This window comes from Harpia harpyja, chromosome 23 (assembly GCF_026419915.1).
Source record: "Harpia harpyja isolate bHarHar1 chromosome 23, bHarHar1 primary haplotype, whole genome shotgun sequence".
NCBI classification, from domain to species: Eukaryota; Metazoa; Chordata; class Aves; order Accipitriformes; family Accipitridae; genus Harpia; species Harpia harpyja.
The window spans coordinates 10,896,608-10,916,140 of NC_068962.1; the positions used below are offsets into that span (position 1 = coordinate 10,896,608).

Sequence of the window (19,533 nt, forward strand, 5' to 3'; positions counted from 1 at the left end):
TATACAAGTGCGTCATTCTCTATTACCCAGAATTTGCAAAGTTATCCTTGGATTTGCCATGAAAATGAGTGCTTTTAAGCAGAATTGTATTTTTCCATATGACTTAACAGTTGTATAGAACATAATGAAGCAGGCAGGAATCTGCATGTATTTAATTAAGTCTACCAATCTGTCAGTCCTACAGCATTCACCTTTAGTTGTGTTCATTATATAGTTTGATTGTGTTTGCTACTGTTAGGTTTCTAAACTTAGTATGTGCTGTAAACACTGTTGCCCATGGCACAGGTCTCCTGTGGAGTATTCAGGTCTCCCTGCAGTACTCAGGTCAGCAGATTTGCAGTTGTCCTGGACCATAAATGAAAAAAAAGACATTGAAAACTAACCTTTCTAGTGCACACAATTTTTCTAAATTTAGAAATTTATTCAAAAGACCTGACCGGATATAGCATGGTAGTTGTGTCCCATAAGAAATTATCCACATCAAACAACTGATAACGTGTACAAAATGTCTTGCTATGTTAAATCCTTTTTGGGGTTAAAAAAATGCAACAAAAAAACGAAGGCAGGATTTATTCCAAAGCCTGTTAATGATATTTGCAAAGAGCCTTTTTGAGTCAGAATGCAAAGTTTGCTCCATGGTGGCTTAATTTGCCAGGCAAGAAGTGCTCTCAAGCTCTGCTAATCAAAAGATTGAAATGCAGCCTTTGGGATCAGGCTGAGCCTGTTACTCAGAAGCTGAAAGAATTTAGTTGAGTTGCCAGACCAACCTTAGAATCTTTCTTCAAAATACAGTTAGTTTTCACCCTTTGCCACTCCAGTAGAGTGAAATCTCAGCACAATGCAAGACAGATTAGACATGCAAATGCCTATTAATAATAAAGACAGGTAGGTGTGTCTCTTTCACAGTTCAGGAAAATTACCATGGTTTCCAAGGGCCTTATGGACTTCAGAAGCCTACTGCAGAATATACCATAACCTAGTTATTTAGAGGTTAGATGACAAATCAGTGAGACAGTTGACTGTATGAATAATATTGTTTTTTCAAATGGATGTCTTCTAATGCAATGATTTTATCTTCTAATATAATTTCTTGGTTTGCTTGTTTAGAGAGTTAAAAAACATCAGACATGTCTCCTCTTACTTGTTCTCTCCTGTAATCACATATAAACGTCCTTCAAAACACTCCTAGTGTATGTACTAAATTACATTGCATCTGCTTCGTAATTCATGACTACCAGTTGCACAGTCTTCCTTTGAATGCTCTTTGTGTCTTCAACAGTGCAAAACTAGTCAAATGGGCATTAGCAGTAATATTAACATATTCTGCAGGGGAATATATGCAAATTCACAAACAGATATGCACCTATAGCTATGCTTAACTGGTAGAATCACAGACTGGTTGAGGTTGGAAGGGACCTCTGGAGGGGATCTGGTCCAACCCCTCTGCTCAAGCAGGGCCATGTAGGACCAGTTGCCCAGGCCCATGTCCAGATGGCTTTTGAGTATCTCCAGGGCTGGAGACTCCTTTCTGGGCAACCTGTGCCAGTGCTCGGCCACCCTCACGGTAAAAAAGCATTTCCTGATGTTCAGAGGGAACCTCCTGTGTTTCAGTGTGCCTCTGGTCTTATCACCAGGCATCACTGAAAAGAGCCTGGCTCCATCTTCTTTACACCCTCCCACCAAGATGAGATCCCCCTGAGCTGCCTTTTCTCCAGGCTGAACAGCTTCAGCCTTTCCCTTAGAGGAGAAATGCTCCAGTCCCTTAAACATCTTAGTGGCCCTCTCCAGTCTGTCTACGTCTCTTTTGTACTGGGAAGCCCAGAACTGGACACAGTACTCCAGGTGTGGCCTCACCAGTGCTGAATAGAGGAGAAATGCGCCACTCTCCGGTACTTCACGCTTCAAACATATACCAGCACTTTCCGAAGTTGTTTTGGTACTTCCAGGTCTCAGGGCCAGTATTTCTGAATTTCAATTACTGTACTAGATACACTGACAGCAATTACTTTAATAAAACAGACTGTCTGGTATATTCATCTATTACATGTAACCGTGCATATGTACACATATGTATTTCATACAGGAAAGAGCTATTCAGAAGACCCCAGTTATGCTGAATTTAGTATCATTTTATGCAGAGTCTCAGCTTGCTGTACGTTACCATAGGGTTTAAGTCTTTGTTGAATAATTCAACACTATACTTGTCACTGTTGGAACTTCCATTTATGCTGCTATTAGGTTCTCATCTGACAGACAGCTATGGTCCTTGTAACTCTCTTCTTATCTGGAGAAGTAATTTTATTTTCTCACCCAGTGCTCATGCCAACCATGCATATTATTTTCCTTGTCTCTCCTTCTGTAAAGACATTTTTCCTGACATTTACCTCTTAGATTTCTTAATTTTAGAGAAGATTCATGCCAGTAACTACTTAAATCATCTTCAGGTATATACATTCTCCAGCAGCTGTTTCTATTTAAACATGCTTCTTGAACTTCAAGGAATGTTCTATGAGAGACCTGTAAGATTTTTTTGCTGCTGATCCGTAAAATCATGTACTTACTTGAGTTTGAATATCTTCTTTTTCACACTTGCATAGCCCAGCAGAGGTCTCTTAGCAATTCTTGGATTTAAAAAGGGTTGCAAGATTAACATGTAAACAAACAAGTGAAATAATATATGTCTTGTATAAAAAGAAAACTTAACCCTTTCCACAAACAACCACCAAAGGAAGCCCTGTAAGTGTTATGCAATTCTCAAGAAGTAAGTGATCTGAAAAAACCCCAACATTGGCACTTTTTTCTTTGAGGACTGCTGTCAGGCATCTATGTCATTTAATAAGTGCCCAGACAAATGGTCATGATATGCACTTAAATGTAACCATCCTCAAATGATGAATCAGGGTTTCAATATCCTCCTGGCATCTGCAAACACTTAAGCTGACAGGTACCTTCAGAACTCTCAAAAATGCTTTTCTGATTTTTATTGCATTTAGATCACTGAGATAAAACTTGATCAATGATGTGTCAGTAAATATAGCAATGGGTAAAACTGGAATTTTATATATTTCAGATTACATCTGTCAATGTTTTATGTTTAAATACATACTGCATCAACCTGTCTGGTGAACTGATGTTCTTTATTACATATTTTATGAGATAAATGTTTGGTGGAACACAAAATTTTGATATATTCAAGAGACAAGCTTACTAGCAATTTATTCATATTGATTTCAGGGCCATGAAAACATACACAGGACTCATCCTTTTATCAGAAAATTCCCTGTTATCAGAAGGTTTTCTTCAGATGTTTGCTACTTTGCTTTGGTTGTATTAATAAAATAACTTAGAAACCCACTCATTTTTAATATTGTAATAAATTCTGTGAGGAAATGATCAGGCAGGAGCTGAATGTTAAGCAGAGACAGCATACAGAGGTTTTATACTACAAGCTCCTTTACTTTTAAAAATTAAATACTTTAGTAATGGAATAGTTCAACGAAGCATTCATCTGAAATACCCAAGATTAAAAACACCACAATAATTAATACAACTACTTGTTATGAGGAAATAATATAAATAGGACCAATAAGGAGAAGACATTTTGCTTCCTAATAACAAGAATTGAATTGCCAGTCAGGACCTAGCGGGACCTATACTCAATGAATACAGAAAAGGTAAAGCTACCAAACTTCTATTTCCGGAATTGACAATAAAAGGAAAAACAGTAACTTTGATCCTAAAAGTAAGTCATAGTGAAAGCTGAGGAAGTTAGCAAGCAGTAAAAATGAAATATGTTATTAATTTTAATAAATATATATTAATGAAAAAATGACATTTGAAAGAAAATTGGAACTAGTTCCAGTCTTTTGCACTTTGTTTTACCACTTGAGAAAGAACACATTAACCTGCACAACCACAACAAATGTACCATTGAACTTCTAGTTTAAACCTCATGCAAGATCCACCTTACACTATGAAATAATACCCCAATACACCATGCAAGAGATCCAGTTATTTTAGAATAGCTGTGATCTTTGTTATGAAAGACTTCTACAATCGGGGAAGAAGTTTACAAATGGCAGATTAAATGGGACTTAAAACCATGCAGAAATCAGGTACAGATATGCAATCCTGTAACAGACAAAGAGAGATATCCAGTCAGTCCTCCCCACATCCTAAACTGGATTTTCTCTCCTGTCTTTGGCTTGATACCCAATCTGGTAGATATTCTCAAAACACACATGCAGAACTGGACCCGGGAAAGCGAGAAGTCGACCCACACCTGATCTGAGATCCCTCTCAGGTCTCAGACACGTTCTGAGCAGCCAGGCAGCACCAGCACACATATAGCCATGTTCAGGATAACCAGCAGAGGCTTGGGCACCTGGAAGGTTCAACGGAGCTGGGACTTTAAGCATTTCATGATGCCCAGATACCACTTTTACCTTCACAGAGTAGCAAATTATTTCCTTGTGGCTCTATTCTCAACTTTTGGGAGCAGATCTGCAGCCTTGTAGTCCATGAAATATGGGATTCCCCCCTGCTTGTAGACCACAGTCATCATGCAAGCTACCAACACAGACCTCAGGTCTTGTGAGGCTTTGGTCTTGTCCTGGACTGTCTGGAGCCATGGTTTAGTTTGTTTAGCTGTAACAGCAATTATTGAACAACCAGGTGACTACAATTCTTTTAATTTTTGCTAAGATTTCGTAGAATCATAGAACCATTTACATTGGAAAAGACCCTTAAGATCATTGAGTCCAACCATTAACCTAACACTGCCAAGTCCATGTCCCTAAGCGCCACGTCTACATGTCTTTTAAATACCTCCAGGGATGGTGATTCAACCACTTCCCCGGGCAGCCTGGTCCAGTGCTTGACAGCCCTTTCAGTGAAGAAATTTTTCCTAATATCCAATCTAAACCTCCCCTGGCGCATCAGTTGTACAATTGTGTGGTGAAATCCTCTCACATATTTCTCATATATTTCTGTAACTAATAGATGATAATAACAAATAGTTACTGTAGGGGGTGAACTACTTTTTATACTAAAATAATGTAGTGTGGAGGAGTACAAGCATGAGATGACAGCAGGGACCTTGAAAGTGTGGGCACAGGATGATACTGGAGGCCCCAGGGCTATAAGCAATTTACCAGCAGTCAGCTACTGGTTATTGAAAGGAATGCAACCTTTGGAGCTGTGCAAAACTAGTGTTAGGCTTAACAAAACTTATGCATATCCAGCATACATATACCACAACATATATTGCAAACCCAGATGTAGTGCCACATTGCAGATTAATGAAGAAAAAGCAAGGTATAGTGTGTGTTAGCAAACACATGAAAACGAGCCCGGGAGTGAGGAGGAAGAAGCCATTAACATCAGCATCATACTCATCCTATGAAAAGACCTGGGATGCCAATACCTTGCTGATTAGACTGTTAAGACTTCAATTAGGTTAACAATAAGTTCTTCTTGGCTTTGCCTATGAGGTCCTCCCTTTTTCCCATAACAAGATTTTAAGTGTAACAAGTTGGTGGGACTTCAAGCACCTATTCTGTAACTCAGATGCAACAGATTGGGAATAGATTGAGACAGTTTGAGATTGCAAAGGGGTGAATGGCTGGAAGAAAGATGAATTGCATCAATGCACCATCACAGATTCAAAGGAAGAAAAGTATAGCTGCCATTTTCAGACTTACAGAAATAACTTTTATTACTTATATAAATACATTTTAAAGAAATTTTTATACATATACCCCTATATTAAGGGGGAAGACATTGTTATACAGTGTGCCAAAGTAACAAGTGCCTTTTCTTCAAGATCTGGAGTAGAGAAAAACATCAGGCCTAATAACAACATTCAAAACTAAGATATAAATGACGAAGGGGTCTGTAAGAAAGGGAGAGGTGATAATATAATTCATGTCATTTTGCTGACAGTCAGTCTCACAGCCTGCTCTGCCAATCACCAAGAATAGCAGCAGTCACCCAGCAAGGAGAACTGATTACAGGCAGTGAGAGGTAAGGACAAAGAGTTTGTTCCTTTGCTAGGATTCCTGGCTTCTCAAACGCTGAATATTTATGTTAACTTATCACTGCAGTTCACATATTTCAAATGCAATTCATAAATTATTGTGTGCATTACTGAAAAATAAATGGCATTTTCTTTGTAGTTAGCTATTCTGGACACAATAAGGTAAATTATAGTTAAATAATTGATGTCTTTGTTGCTGTCTTTTCTAATCCTGTGAGTGGTTAGTGAGAGCAGTGACTTCAATTTCTAATTACGATGAATCTCTTCTGCTTGTGGAAAACAGATCAGAGCATGAAAGAAAACACACCAATTCAGGTAGCTGCTGTCACAAGCTGCATGTAAGATGACATCATCCAGTGCTAAAAGGCTACAAACACGAAATATGCTTTAAAGGTGCATATACCCAAGCAGTCTGCTATTGCCTGAGATCATGAACATGTATGTGTTGCTAATAGACACTCCAAAGACAATAAGAGAAAGCCCCACAAGCATTTCCATGCAATTTTTGCTGTAACAACTCACAAGATACTTATCTTTTTTTCTTTGGGAGACTTCAGAAATTACTCAAATCCTTTCAGAATGAACCCTGAGTGATCCCTTCACTTCCAAAGCTCTCAGCCATGCAGTTTCTTGTCTTTGCTCAACTTTTCCCCAACTAGTCCCACATTTTTGGAACCTTGTCGGCCTGCTGACAGGATGAAATACATAGTAGTTCACGTAGACATTCCTTGCTTCCCATAAGCTGTGTGAAGACAGCAGTATAATTCATGTTTCTTGATACATCCCAAAGTCTGACAGTCTCAAATGTTACAGCAGTTGGCTAATGCTGAAGCTCTGCTGTGTTCGGGGAGAAGTAAAAGAAGAGAAAATAGTTCTGAAGAATTTGCTTCCTTCGAAACATCCTCCACTATTGATGATCTTCCCTGTCATATTTTAAGTCTGTCTGCACCCAAAAAATCATTTTGGATTCATTCAGTGTTTCTTGATCTCCAAATATCAGTCAGGAAAAAAAAAGTGCGAGTAATCAGAAGGTCATAATCAAGTGTGATCTGTCATTGACACAGCGATGCCAACTGTCAAGATAACCAAGCCTCATCCCTGCAACCCAGAATGAAACAAAGATCCAAAGTAAGCAAAATTCATCTCGGTACAGCTGTCTTATTCCTTTGCTAGTGATGTGCTAGAGTCCTCTGCAGCAACGCTTTCCTGTAACTAGATAGTCATGGCACGCCGTTGGATCGCTGAACGACCAAGGATAGATCCTTACAGGAAGCCCTATGAGACTGAAGAGTCATGCTAAGTCCAAATGTTGCAGGAAAACTCAGAGCAGCTTGAATATGACCTCTAGGCCTAATGCTGACCAGTCCAAAGCAGAAAGCCGATGTTTATAATTTCTGAAATCTCTGGCCATCTGTTCTCTAAAGCTTTACAATATTTCTATTCTGCACATGTCTAAGCAACAAGGCCAGCTTTGTAGCTGACTCATAATCCCACTCCCTGAAATTACTTCCTTATATTAAGAAAGTAGTCTTAATAAAAATGGGGGTGGGAACCCTTTCCCTTTTAAACTGCTACATCTAACATCTGGAATGTGCCCATCTTTGTTTATGCTGTTCTGTATGACTGAAACAAAGTCCCTAATGAATATTGTTTAATGCCTGCAGTGTCCTGACATTGCACTGGTAGAAATATTTAAATTCCCATTTTTGAGCTAACTGAAGCTTGGCTTAAACAGGCTCCACAACATTCATTTTGGTCTGAACAAAACAATCATTTTTCTCTTTTTCTAATTCTCAGTGATGCAAAGCTAAAATGCCTTCCAGTGCCAGTTACATTTTGTTTTGGGGTTAGTGAAAAATGAAGTAATGCCTTTAAAATGCCTAACAGCTAGTGGTGGAAGCCTCATCCAGGAGATTCTCAACACCTGCAGTTCTGCTTTGCCCTGAGTATTGACCATCTCTGTACTGAAATATTTACCAACCCACTGGCGGGCAAAACACATCTTTGCTTCGCCTAGTCTCTTGGATTTCTTCAGTTCTTCTTCTGTCCTTGTGGATGCTAATAATCTAATCTGTTAGTAATAACATCAACCCTATGAACTAATGAATGCAATTGATAAATTATGTCTCAGAGAGTACTTGCTGTGCTCAGCATAAAGGCTAGCTGTTCTTCTTCATGTGACCACAATGCTGTTTTGTTTAGCTAGCCTGTAAAATAATGCCCGTTGTATTTTCTTTAGCTGCGCTCCATGTAATTTGTATTTGCATGGGGGAACTGGAGGAGTGGCTTTGAATAATGCCAGTTCAAAAGCCCAAGAGTTCTCTGTGGAAGTATTCCCTTACTCAACTTTCCAGGGAGTTAGCACAGCTCAATATCTTGAAGCACTGGATCCTAAAATATCCTTTACGCCTCACTGCAATTCATTTGTCGAGTATACACGTACACAGAGACTCAGTTTCTGCATGTATCACTGAAAGTGGTTTTAGACTTCATTTCTCAGGGGTTGAATGCCATAGAAACAGTTAAAAAGCATTTTGTGCACTTACTATTAACAAAGTCCCTTAGCAGGCCAGTCTCACAGCACAAAATCCACTTAAACACTCTATTTAATACACTATAGTAGGTTTGTGGATGTAAATAGCCTTTAGCTTTTATCAGAAATACCAACAGAGGCATTAAGAATGGTAGCATTGGGACCTCTAGGTATATCAGACATGGTGTTTTAACTGAAGTGGGGGGAGCAAGGAATAATAGCATGACTGTCAAAGAAGCTGGGGAGGGAATCAAACTTTCACAGTCTGTCTCCAGAGCGACAGTCTTACTGTCATCATCAAGTCATCAGACCTGACAGAACTAGCCAAGGGATATTTATTGTGACACAAAAACAGATTAAAAATTGACTTCTTTATAAGAAAGCATTTGTTTTTAAGCTCACTGGTTGTTGCCAGACCTTTTGAACCATAGCCACTTTCCAACCTGCAAAATGTTTCAAGCTTTAACATGTACCCATTTTATCAAATGTTGTATCAAATGCCCAGACCAGCTATAGACCATCCCACTCCTCAGCCCAGAAACATGGTTCAGCAGAAAGAGGAGATAGCTGAGAGCCCTCTTCCTTCCTGGTGGGAATCCCCTTCGAAGGGGAACACCAGTCAAAACATGAATTTTGAGCAGCATGGTCTCGGGAAGTGGAAAGGTGTCATCTCGTAGAGCAAAGAGGATATGGCTGCTTTTTGGGCTCCTCAGCCAGGACCAGCTGAGGAGCCTCTGTGATCTGTGACACAGCAATTTAGCTTTCTTCGTTACTCCTGCAGACATTCCCAAGTTGTTTAGGGATATTCTCCTTTAATTTTAGGATGTTCCTAATGAGAACCAAAAGCAAGGGGTCCCACCGCAGCTCACCTCTACCCCCTTGTGCATACAGCCTTAGGGTATGACCATATACTGGCTACCATGTTACGCTGTATCAAGTCATTTCCTTCAATACAGAGCTTGCTCACAGCTGAGAAAAGAAAAAAAAAAAAAAAAAAAAAGAATTTTGGTGTCTCCAGCCCCCAGCGTTGCAACAGTATTCAGTTTTACAGCACTAGCAGAACAACAGCCACAGAAGCGGAGGGTGCCAGTGCAGGTCCAAGTGGCCAGGCACACTTCCAGGGGCTGTGGGTAGGTGATGGAGTCCCACACTTTCTTCTCCTACTAAATGAAGGAAGGATCGACCCTGCCAGCAGACAGCATCTTGTCCTATGACAGAGACCGGGGCTGTCGGAGCCCGGTCAGGACTGCTGTCTCACTGCAGGGCAGCGTTCCCCGCAGGCAGGGACCGCTCACCTCCGGCGTGACCGTGGGGTTCAGGAAGGCAGCCACAGCGCAGGGGTATGCCGTGTGCCGCTCTCTTTATTTTGTTGCCCAAGTCGGTTATGCTTGAAGCCAGCTCTGCTTCTATGTTATTGGCCTGGAAGACGAGCAGTGTGTTGTGGGAAAAGCTTCTTCAACAGCTACACAAAGTGAAAATGTAAAGCACACATAATTGATGGGGGATGGTTTTGCAAGATCTGGATATAGAGGGGAAAATCCTTCCAGCTCCACACCTTACGGTTCTAATCCCGCACCAGAAGATGAATCTGAATCAAGATACTGAAATCCCCTGCTCTTCTGAAATTGTTACCTGTTCATAATAATAGTCCTGTTCTCTTGCAAATACCCTGGAGTACAGCCAGGTTTAGCAGTTTTACATAAAGACTGTTCTGAAATCCCTCACAAGCTAGGAAAACAGACACAGCTTTTCTTTTGCATGGAAACTAAGAATCCACAGGTATCTCTGGAGGGAAAAAAGAAAACAGACTTTAAATCCCTCACTGGCCCATCTGTGAGATAAAGAGTTTCCCTTCTTGCTGCCAGAGAACTTGAGCTCAAAATAGTCTGTTCAGTCTCACTTCAGGAGAAAAAAAAAATGAATAAACTGCAAAACTGAGACCTTTTGCAGGCAGAGAGCAAAAGAAAAAATTACAAGTCTAGCGAATTCCCATCCCACAGCCTGCTGATAGCAGTGCCCTTCTCTTGTTATTTTTCTCACTTAGTTTCTGGGCTGTCTGGTGCTCTGGTACCCAGTCCTCCCTGTCTGAAATCCACTGACATTGCCTTAGTAATGCATTACCAAGTCAAACCCCAACTGCCCATGCAGGTTTCACACACAGCACTGGAGAGTGCAACACAGAGATGTTCGACCCTATGAAGTCCCCTTGGGTTCAGCGAAGCTTATTTAGTTCAGTCTTAGTAAATGACAGACATCGTACAGGTCTCGCTCCATTCGGGTTAGTAGCTCAGAACGGTAGGGAAGGTCAGGGGACATTCCACAGCTGGCCAAACTGGATCTGGGACAGGAGGTAGAGCTGCTGGACCCGGACTTACTCTGATCACCCAGGCTCATCAAGTTCTCCCCTCTCTCCTAGCACGTGAGATATCATCGAGTGATAAAAAGAGCAGCTCACATGACAATAGGAGGAATGGCAGTAATAGGCTATAGTAACTGTATTAGGCTGGTCCAGGTGTCTTGTAGCTGCATGTCACTGCATATGGGGCCTCATCCTGCCATGTTTTTAGCAGTGCACCTCCAGTATTCACTGGCAAATAGCAATGAGGTCTAGTGGAGAGGATCCTGGACAGGGAAACTAAATGTATTCCACTGATGCAGAAGAGTGAAATGCGAGTGTAACTGCAGGAAGGGTGCTGGACAAGAGGTGGATGTGAAAGGCTTGCTCTCAGGGTGTGAAATTTTCCAGGTAAAGAAGAGGTGACAATAAAGATCAGCAGCACTTCTGCTTTTCCTCAGATGAATCTTTCCAAGGATTGTGAGGATTCATTCCCTTACCATATAATCAGTGCTGTTCCTTTGCTGATTTTATTAGCTAATTTTATTAGCTTCATGGCTGAACCAGCAGAAGTAGACTCAGCTATCTTTGCAAAATGTAATAGGTAATCAACCACTTACAGGGCAGATCCTCAATGCATCTAGGGCAATTCAGTACATGAAGTGCATATGCTGGCCAGGGTAAAGGTACAGGACAGCATTGTACAAAAAAAAAAAAAAAGTATTACTTAAGTCAAAGGACAAAGTTGAATTCAGAAAAAAAAAAAGTAAGCAGAGCAGAATCAAGCCAGGACATGATTTCTCTCTGATAATTTCTCTCCTCCACCCTGCCACCTCTCTCTCTGGCAAAGCAGAAGGCCTTGGTTAGGGATACTCTTACTTTACTGTGCTACTGCACAGAGCTAAGTTGGTCCCTGTGCCCACGCTTGAGTGCCGTACAATTCCCCAACTCACACAGCACTCCCCAACTTCGGAGAGACTGCCTCGTCTCCTATGTCCCAATATAGGTAGTGTCAGGAATCTAGAGTTTCACAGTAGGTGACAGCAGAAGGGCATTACTGGCAAGATGCTAAAGAGGCCCGTGAATCACAGCCAGGCTGAGCGGGTCCGCGGGGCAGACACAAACGGCGTGCAGCCTGGAATGCCCTCACGTGAATTACCGTGAACGAGCTGGCGACTGTCCAGCGGTCACTACGCTCAGAGCCACTGCTTCCGAGGGCTGCTCGTAGGGCACAATTAACTGTACATCCATGAGGGGAATTTGCCTGACTAGGCAGAGATGCGGCAAAACATGGCTTCTTGTGCCGATGCAGGGCGATGGTACCGTCACACGGAGCTTCAGTACGACGCGCTCACAGGCTCACTGCAGCCCCTGACCAGGTGAGATAGTTCTGACCATCACTGCAGCGACCGAGACAGACCTGGAGAAAAACTGGAGGCTCATCGTTTGACGATAGCTGTTGATGTGACAGGAGTGCTGCTACAGCGGGCCTTGTTCGTCATCAGTGGCAGTGGAGAAAGCAGGGCAGAAGACCCCTGCGACCTGGTGTTAATCCCAGCGGTATCTGTCTATTATTTCTTTAACTAGTTTTTCTTTTAAAAGTTAGATATAAACTGCTGACAGTGCTGCAGCCATTAGAGTGGAAAAAATTGAGAATTTGTTCTCTGGCCTGGAACGGAACATGGGTCAACTTGAAGGCAAATTTGATGGCTTTGAATGTGAATGAAGAGCAAATTTACCAGAATGGTGTCATCTGAGGGCTCTCAGCAGATGGACAACAGCATGTGTTGGAGAATACACTTCGTATAGTGCCAAGAGGAAATGTTCTTCTGAATATTAAAAATAAGTTATCAAAAAAATCAGCCAGGAACCTTAAATTTGTACATTTCAGGCTTCCCTGAAGGCCTTCCATGAGGAGAATATTGTATATGTCATTTAATTAGATTCTGAACTGACTTGGGCACATGTTCTCACATTAGTTAACTGCACTGAAGCAAGTAAGTTTGCCATGAGAGAAAAGATAGAGTATGCCCAGACGTTTGCAGGATTAGTCTTGCAGACTCTCTCTCTGGCTCAGGAACTAAGACTTCAAACTGCCTCTAGACAAACAAGTTTACCAAAATACTGGGACTACACACAGTCGTATCAGCATCTGTATGCATCTAAAATCCATACGTGCCCTGAAGCTGGTTTTGCCTCTGGGATGCACAAGGAAATAGAATAACTTGGCAAGTGAGTATGACTGCATTGCAGTGACCAGATGTGATTTAATTGTTCACAATGTCACACAGATCAACTCTGAAGTGATGTTGATCGGAGATGCAGAGATGACCATTAAACTGCTTCTTAGAACAAGACAACTTAATCATATTTCCCCTTGGCTCTCTTTCCTTCTGAAGACAAAGTATTATTCTCAACAACAATCATCAGTAGCCCTGACATTCTGGTCTCCAGCAGTACTTAAATACTGTCATCTCTTGTGAGCGTGTCTCTAAAAAAGCGGAGGAAAGCTTCAGTACAATCATTATGTATCTTCTGAAAGCTAAAATAAAATTAATCTTTTCCTTTTTTTTTTTAATAAAAAGCAGGACTGAAACAGAAATACTGCTGAGTTTCATTTTAGTCACAACATTTTTTTCTCCAAGTTCTCAGTTTTTTATTCTTCACTGGTTTGTTGGTGCTTTTTAATCCTCAGATTGACAAACCTGGTTATCTGTGTAGCTTAATCAGGTAATCGATGATTTCAGATAATACTTAAGCTTAACTTAAACCTCGTATGTCTATAAACACATAAGCTTTGCAAGCAGCTTGCTTTTCTTCACTTCCCAATTAAAATCTGAAAATGCACTCTAAATCCCAAAAGGGCTTTTTAATCATATTTTATTTTTTATGGCTCAAAAAGGTACTTACAGAGTATACTAAAATCAGAGTTAATTACAGTAACTCCTTGCAATCAAGGTTCCACCCATTTTTGGATGCGTATCATAATGTCACTGATCTCACATGAAAATTAACACAGGACTAACAGTTTCAGGAAATACAAGGCTGATAGCCAGCGTTATCTGTTGCACTGTTCACACTCCCAAATTAATTAGCTGTGGCAATTTTACAGAACTGTGGTTTGTCCTTGCACTTCTTTCTCTACGCCTACATGCTTGACCATGCACCTCCTTGTAACTACCACTATTAGTTCACCACTCATAATTCTAAACTATTGAAAATTATATGTTCTGCTGTTTTAACTTCCTTTTAAGGTATGTATCTATTTCATGACCACATATTCTTTCCCTGTCATCATTCTGTGTAGGGATGTTTTGATGGAAACAGTGAGAAACCCAGTGAAACACAATCAGTAAACATATTCCCATGGACAAGTCTACTTTTTTTTTTCCCCCACTCAAAGGGTTCTTGTTAAGAAATCCCATTGATCCAAAAATTCTATCCAAATTGTATATTAATAGAGTGGACAAAGAAGGTAGGTGGATAATTCATTATGCTGGTCTATGAGAAGAGCAAATAAATGCCTTTGTTCAGTTGTTCAAATAACTAAAACCACTGTGTGAATTCATGTATTATAGGTATGTTAAGACTACAGGTACCGTGCTTGAAGATGAAGCCTGAACTGGCATTTAACTAGCTAACTGAAGATGTCTGTGGCTTCACAGAGGATAATTTACACTCTTCTCAAAGGTCCTCGGTACTGATAAAATTTAAGTGCAGATCCGATCCTTAGAAGAGTCAAAAATAAGTAAGTCACGGTAACAAAGGGAAATAGATTCAAGTTTCAGATTTCAAGGGTATCCAAAGGTGATCATGGGTTGAAGGTCTGATTTGTAACTGCTTTTAAACTGCCTCCCTGCCTAAAAGAAAAGGGGGACCCTGCCCGCCAAGGCACAGCCCACTTCCCCAAATAGCAAATGTAAGCCTACCAGCAACAGGTTTGCTTTCCTTAGCTTTTGCAGTAGTTATTTTTAAAGTGACTACATAGACTTACAGGCTTCTAGAGACAATAGAAATAGTGAGGTGGAAACTCGCTGGACTGAGTAGACCCTCCCCACCTGAATTTCAATGTAGCCCAAGGAGAATTTCAGCAAAGCTCGGTCCCGTTCTCCCTGTTGTCAACTGCAGTTGACTCTTTAACAAAACCAGAAAAAATAAAGTATTTTTAAAGGCCAAATTTCCATGCAGTTTCCATGGCAGAACTTGCTGTTTGAGAAATCTAATGGTTTAACAGCAGTTTGTTTATTGGATTTTAAAAAAGGGAGGATTCTTTCCCCTGTAGATGCAAAATGCCACTCAAAAAGCAAATCCGAATGATGACAAAAATCCTCCGCCTTCTGAGAATACACAGCCTGTGTTACAACACTACCACAATCTTTGCTTTTAGTTGTGCTGAAGTGCAAGGCACAAGTGAAGCACAAAAAAGAGAAAAGGCTGAATGCATATTCTGAATCAGTCCTAAGAGGTGGTCTAGGGTCTTGAAAGTTCTCTGTACCTGGAATCTTCTCTGAAATAACCTGGAGTTTCACGCAATGTGCAAACATAACCAAACTATGTTTAATGGGGGAATGACTGATACAGCTGATCATCCTGCAAACTGAGTGTGTAGCAGTCCCCAGGGCTGTCAAGTTGATACAAGAACAGTGGAATAACATGCTGCGTTTAACAAAAAGATGAACAAACAAGATATAACTGTGTCATGTAATAAAAATTATCTATTTTGTAGCCTCGGGGTGAAATAAAGCAGCTGCCCAACAAACTTTTCAATGTAAAGCTGGATGTGAAAATTCCTGCAGCAAACTGAAATTTCACGGGAAACGTAGGTAGGAACCCAAATGTAAGTACCCGAGGTGAAATTTAGCCCTGACAAGACATTTAGCACAATGACTAATATCCAGAATATGGCTAAAAGGCATAAAACAATGCTGTGTAACCCAAACACAGATTTAGCTGTGCCACTGTGGTACGGCCCCTTGCCACAGAGCCCTGTAGCCGTCATAAATAGGGCTTCCACCTCTGGTAGGGGTGGTGCTGGTACTGAAGTGAATATCTGCATTTACAACAGTATTCCAGTCGTGGAGCAGCATCTTAATTAATTATCCCATGCAAAGCTTAGGAAAAGGGGAGATGTGCTACCCTGGCAGCCAACAAATGCATTCAGAGTGGTGCTGGGTTTTCCCACATTGCATTGCACTGTGCTGTGTAGAAATAATTCTCTGGCCCTTGTAGCACCAATTCTTGAGGGAAGCCAAAGGGTCGTAAAAGTCATGAGAGTAACAGAGCACAATCATTACCTCATCTAACCTCCTGAATACCTCAGCCATTCTGTTTTTCTTTAGAAGTTAGATCAAAGCAAGCCTTTTAGAAGGACCTCTGATTTTTGTTAAGATTTCAAGCAACAGTGAGTAATTGGTCCTTATCTTGTCCTTATTGCTAGAATAGTACATCTTACTCAAGGTTGAATTTCTTAAACTTCCAGTCACAGGATCACCTTATAAGACTAGAAATTTAAAGACTATAAATCCCTCCACTATTACACCTCTTCCATATACATAGACCTACACACAGCGATTCAGTTCCTTCTTACCCTTTTCTTTGATAAGCTCTGACTGAGGTTCTTACACCTCATGTCAAAGCTGATTTTCCATCTTGAAAGGCAAACACCAGATCTGGACACAGTATTCCAGTCAGTTGTTTTATGGATGCTACGTACACAAGAAAGACAATTTCTCTAGTTTTATTTGCCATTCCTCATTTATATATTCAAGGATTGCATTAGCCCTTCTGGCAACATTGCACCAAGAACTTACACTGAGCCTGCTACGTAAGAACACCCCTCCCCAAAACAATCTCCAGTCTTGGAAGTAACCATTGTGTTCTTCATCGCTTGCTTGCAGTGGCACTAAAACACATTATTTTTTAAATATAACAATCTAATCCAGCTATTCAGATAATTCTTACCAGTAATTTGGACAGTTTATTACAGAACCATAGAATAATTTTGGTTGAAAAGGACCTAAAAAATATCCAGTCCAAATACTCTTGCTCAAAGCCGGGCTAACTTCACAGTAAAAGCAGGTTGCCCAGATCCTTTCCCAGTCAGGTTTGAAAATCTTGAAAGATGGGAGATTTCACAGCCTCTCTGGACAACATCTTTCAAGGTTTACCCACTTCTATGGGTAAGTTGTTTGTTTTTGTTTAATTTTAACCTGAGTTATCTAAAAGCATAGCCACTGAAGCCTTTATATCCACATTTTAGATCTTTGAACAAAATACTGAATTTTGTTAAAAATTTAGCCAGAAAAAGTCTACAGGCATCTTATCAGCAATAGCCTTATTCACTGGCACCTGACCACTAACTACATGTTAAAGATGTGTCCGTACGCCAGTTTCCAGTCCATATGATATAAAATCTGTTAATTCAGTCTAGTTACATTGGTTCTGTAAACATCATGTGATATTGAATTAAAAGCTTCAATACAGCCCAAGGTATCAACAAGATGACTGACAGTCAGACCAGTTGCTTCTTTCTAAAGAAACACACCTGCCAAGGTGGCAGGCTGCCTGGTACTCATTCTTTTTGACTGCTGACTTTTGCTATTAACTAATTAACTATTTCTCCTGGGAGCTGGCAAAGCAAGAGCTACTGCACAGCTCCCTGCCTCATTCCACCCCCTTTCTCCAGCTGCTGAATTCAGCTGGACATCTTTTGCAGTTTTCCCAGTTCGGCTGCTTAAAGTATGCCTCAGCTAGGTCTTTAACGTTCATGAGCGTTAACTATGCAGCTATGCTGATTAGGAAATGTTTAATTTCAGCAAATGCTGCTTTTCATCTTCCTTGAGTGCAGCTAATACTCCCATTCAAGTCTCTCATCCAAGTGCCAACTAGCCCCTGTGGCAGAGCACACGAAATCTGACCAGAAGTAGATAAAAAAGGATAAACCCAGAATAAGCTTATTGCTTTACACAAGCACCCTGCTCAAGCTCAAACTTTGATTTTTCTGAAGTTACGTATTTCTAAAAAGTTACATATTTGGCATTAACACTACATATTTATTAACAGACAAGTTATTCTAATAACTGTATTTTGCTTCAAAATGTCTGTTTGCAAGATGGCAGTTTAAAAGAGCAAGTCTGAGGGTTATGAAGTTCTATATCGAAAGCAACTTGATCAGCTAATTAACTTGGCACCTAGCTTTTAGTATTATTTAAACACACTTTTGTATCTGTAATACATTTTTTTCAAGTGTCATAACAGTTTGAGAGTTGTCACATTAGGTTGTTATAGCTCCAAATGTGTACTTCTTCTCCGTTCAGGACTATGAATCCAATATACAGTAATGTGACTACTTAAGAGGAGCTGTTACACTTTATGTCAATCCAGCTGCTATGCAAGTACATAAAATCTACATAATAAAAATCCTTATGTTGATTTTGATTTTAAAAACTGACTGCTTGCCAGGAACTGATTTCTTGACTTTGATATTTTAGCCAACTGAAACATTTTCTTGTCAAGGTACCCAAATGGGCTACTGTTTATTGTTTATTAATTAGAGAAACTTGTGCTGAATTCAGTTTATCAGGAGAAGTGGGTGGTTCATATATATTATTTAAACTTCTCTAATTTTAAAACGGCCAAATGTATTTTCAATCTGCTCTGAAAACTTTTAACGGCGAAATTTCCACAGCTTCCCTAATTATCTATACTGGTACTTAAATACCCTCGCAGTTGAAAGCTTTTATTGATGTGCAACTGCCGTACTTCCCAAGTCCCCTGTGGTCTGTCAGATCCCGGTGGGTGCGGAGAAGAGCGCTGCCTTCCCCTTCGGAGGGACGCTCCACCCCGTCCCAGCGCTCCTTGGGCAAACGCAAGACCACAGGTACTGCAGAGGGCAATGGTTAAAAGAGGACGCCATTCTTCACTCGGTCTCCACACCGTTGTTCACCGTAGGGAAGGCAGCAGAGACTCTGTGGGACTCTGCCACACCACCACCACCCTCCTCCGACGGCAGCTGAGCGGGTTCCTTTGACTTCACGCGAACAACGCGAGTGGACCATCAGAGGGCTGCAAGCAAGCAGAGCTCCAGTGTGAGATCCCACCTCCAGGGATGGTCTCCTGGGAAGGCCTCCACGCTCACACAAGCGGCAGCTGATCTGTAAGCGGCGGCCGCCACCCGTCTGGGACCAACCTCCCGCTCTGCAGACGCGGGGGACTCAACCCCACGCTGCGAAGACGTCTCGGGTGCGCTTCGTGAGAGGACGCCGGGTGTCCTGAGGATGGCCGGGCCGCGCCCAGCAGTTAGAAAAGAGGCGATGCCCGGCCCCATGGCGAGGCCGACGGTTTGGTCCGTCCAAAAGGGCCCCTACCCGGCCCGTCCCTCCGGCCGAGGCCCTGCACAGGGGCCAGGTACCTCCTCTCCCGCCTTCGCACGCGGATTTACATCCCCTGCGGCCCCTCCTCGGCGCAGTGCCTCCCCCCACACACGCACCGTCCCCCCTCCCCGCCGCCGACCGGGCCCCCAGCCCCGGGACGGGGCGGCACGGCCCGCCCCGGCCCGCCCCGCCGCCCCCGGCCCAGGCGAGGCCGGGCCGCCGGATCCGGCCCCCGCCCGTCCTCCCCGCCCCGCGG

The 19,533-nt window shown here is 41.7% G+C and overlaps 1 long non-coding RNA gene across 2 annotated transcripts in view; it reads right to left on the minus strand.

Annotated features, from left to right (window-relative positions):
- LOC128135507 (uncharacterized) overlaps positions 1-19,533 on the minus strand; it is a 35,946-nt gene that overhangs the window by 14,531 nt on the left and 1,882 nt on the right. The window contains exon 1 of one of the 2 annotated variants that reach the window (XR_008233099.1): positions 6,560-7,515. The exons of the other annotated variant lie outside the window; for it this stretch is intronic. This is a non-coding gene — a long non-coding RNA (uncharacterized LOC128135507). Of the gene's footprint in view, positions 1-6,559; positions 7,516-19,533 lie in introns of those variants that run through there. 2 annotated transcript variants of the gene reach the window in all.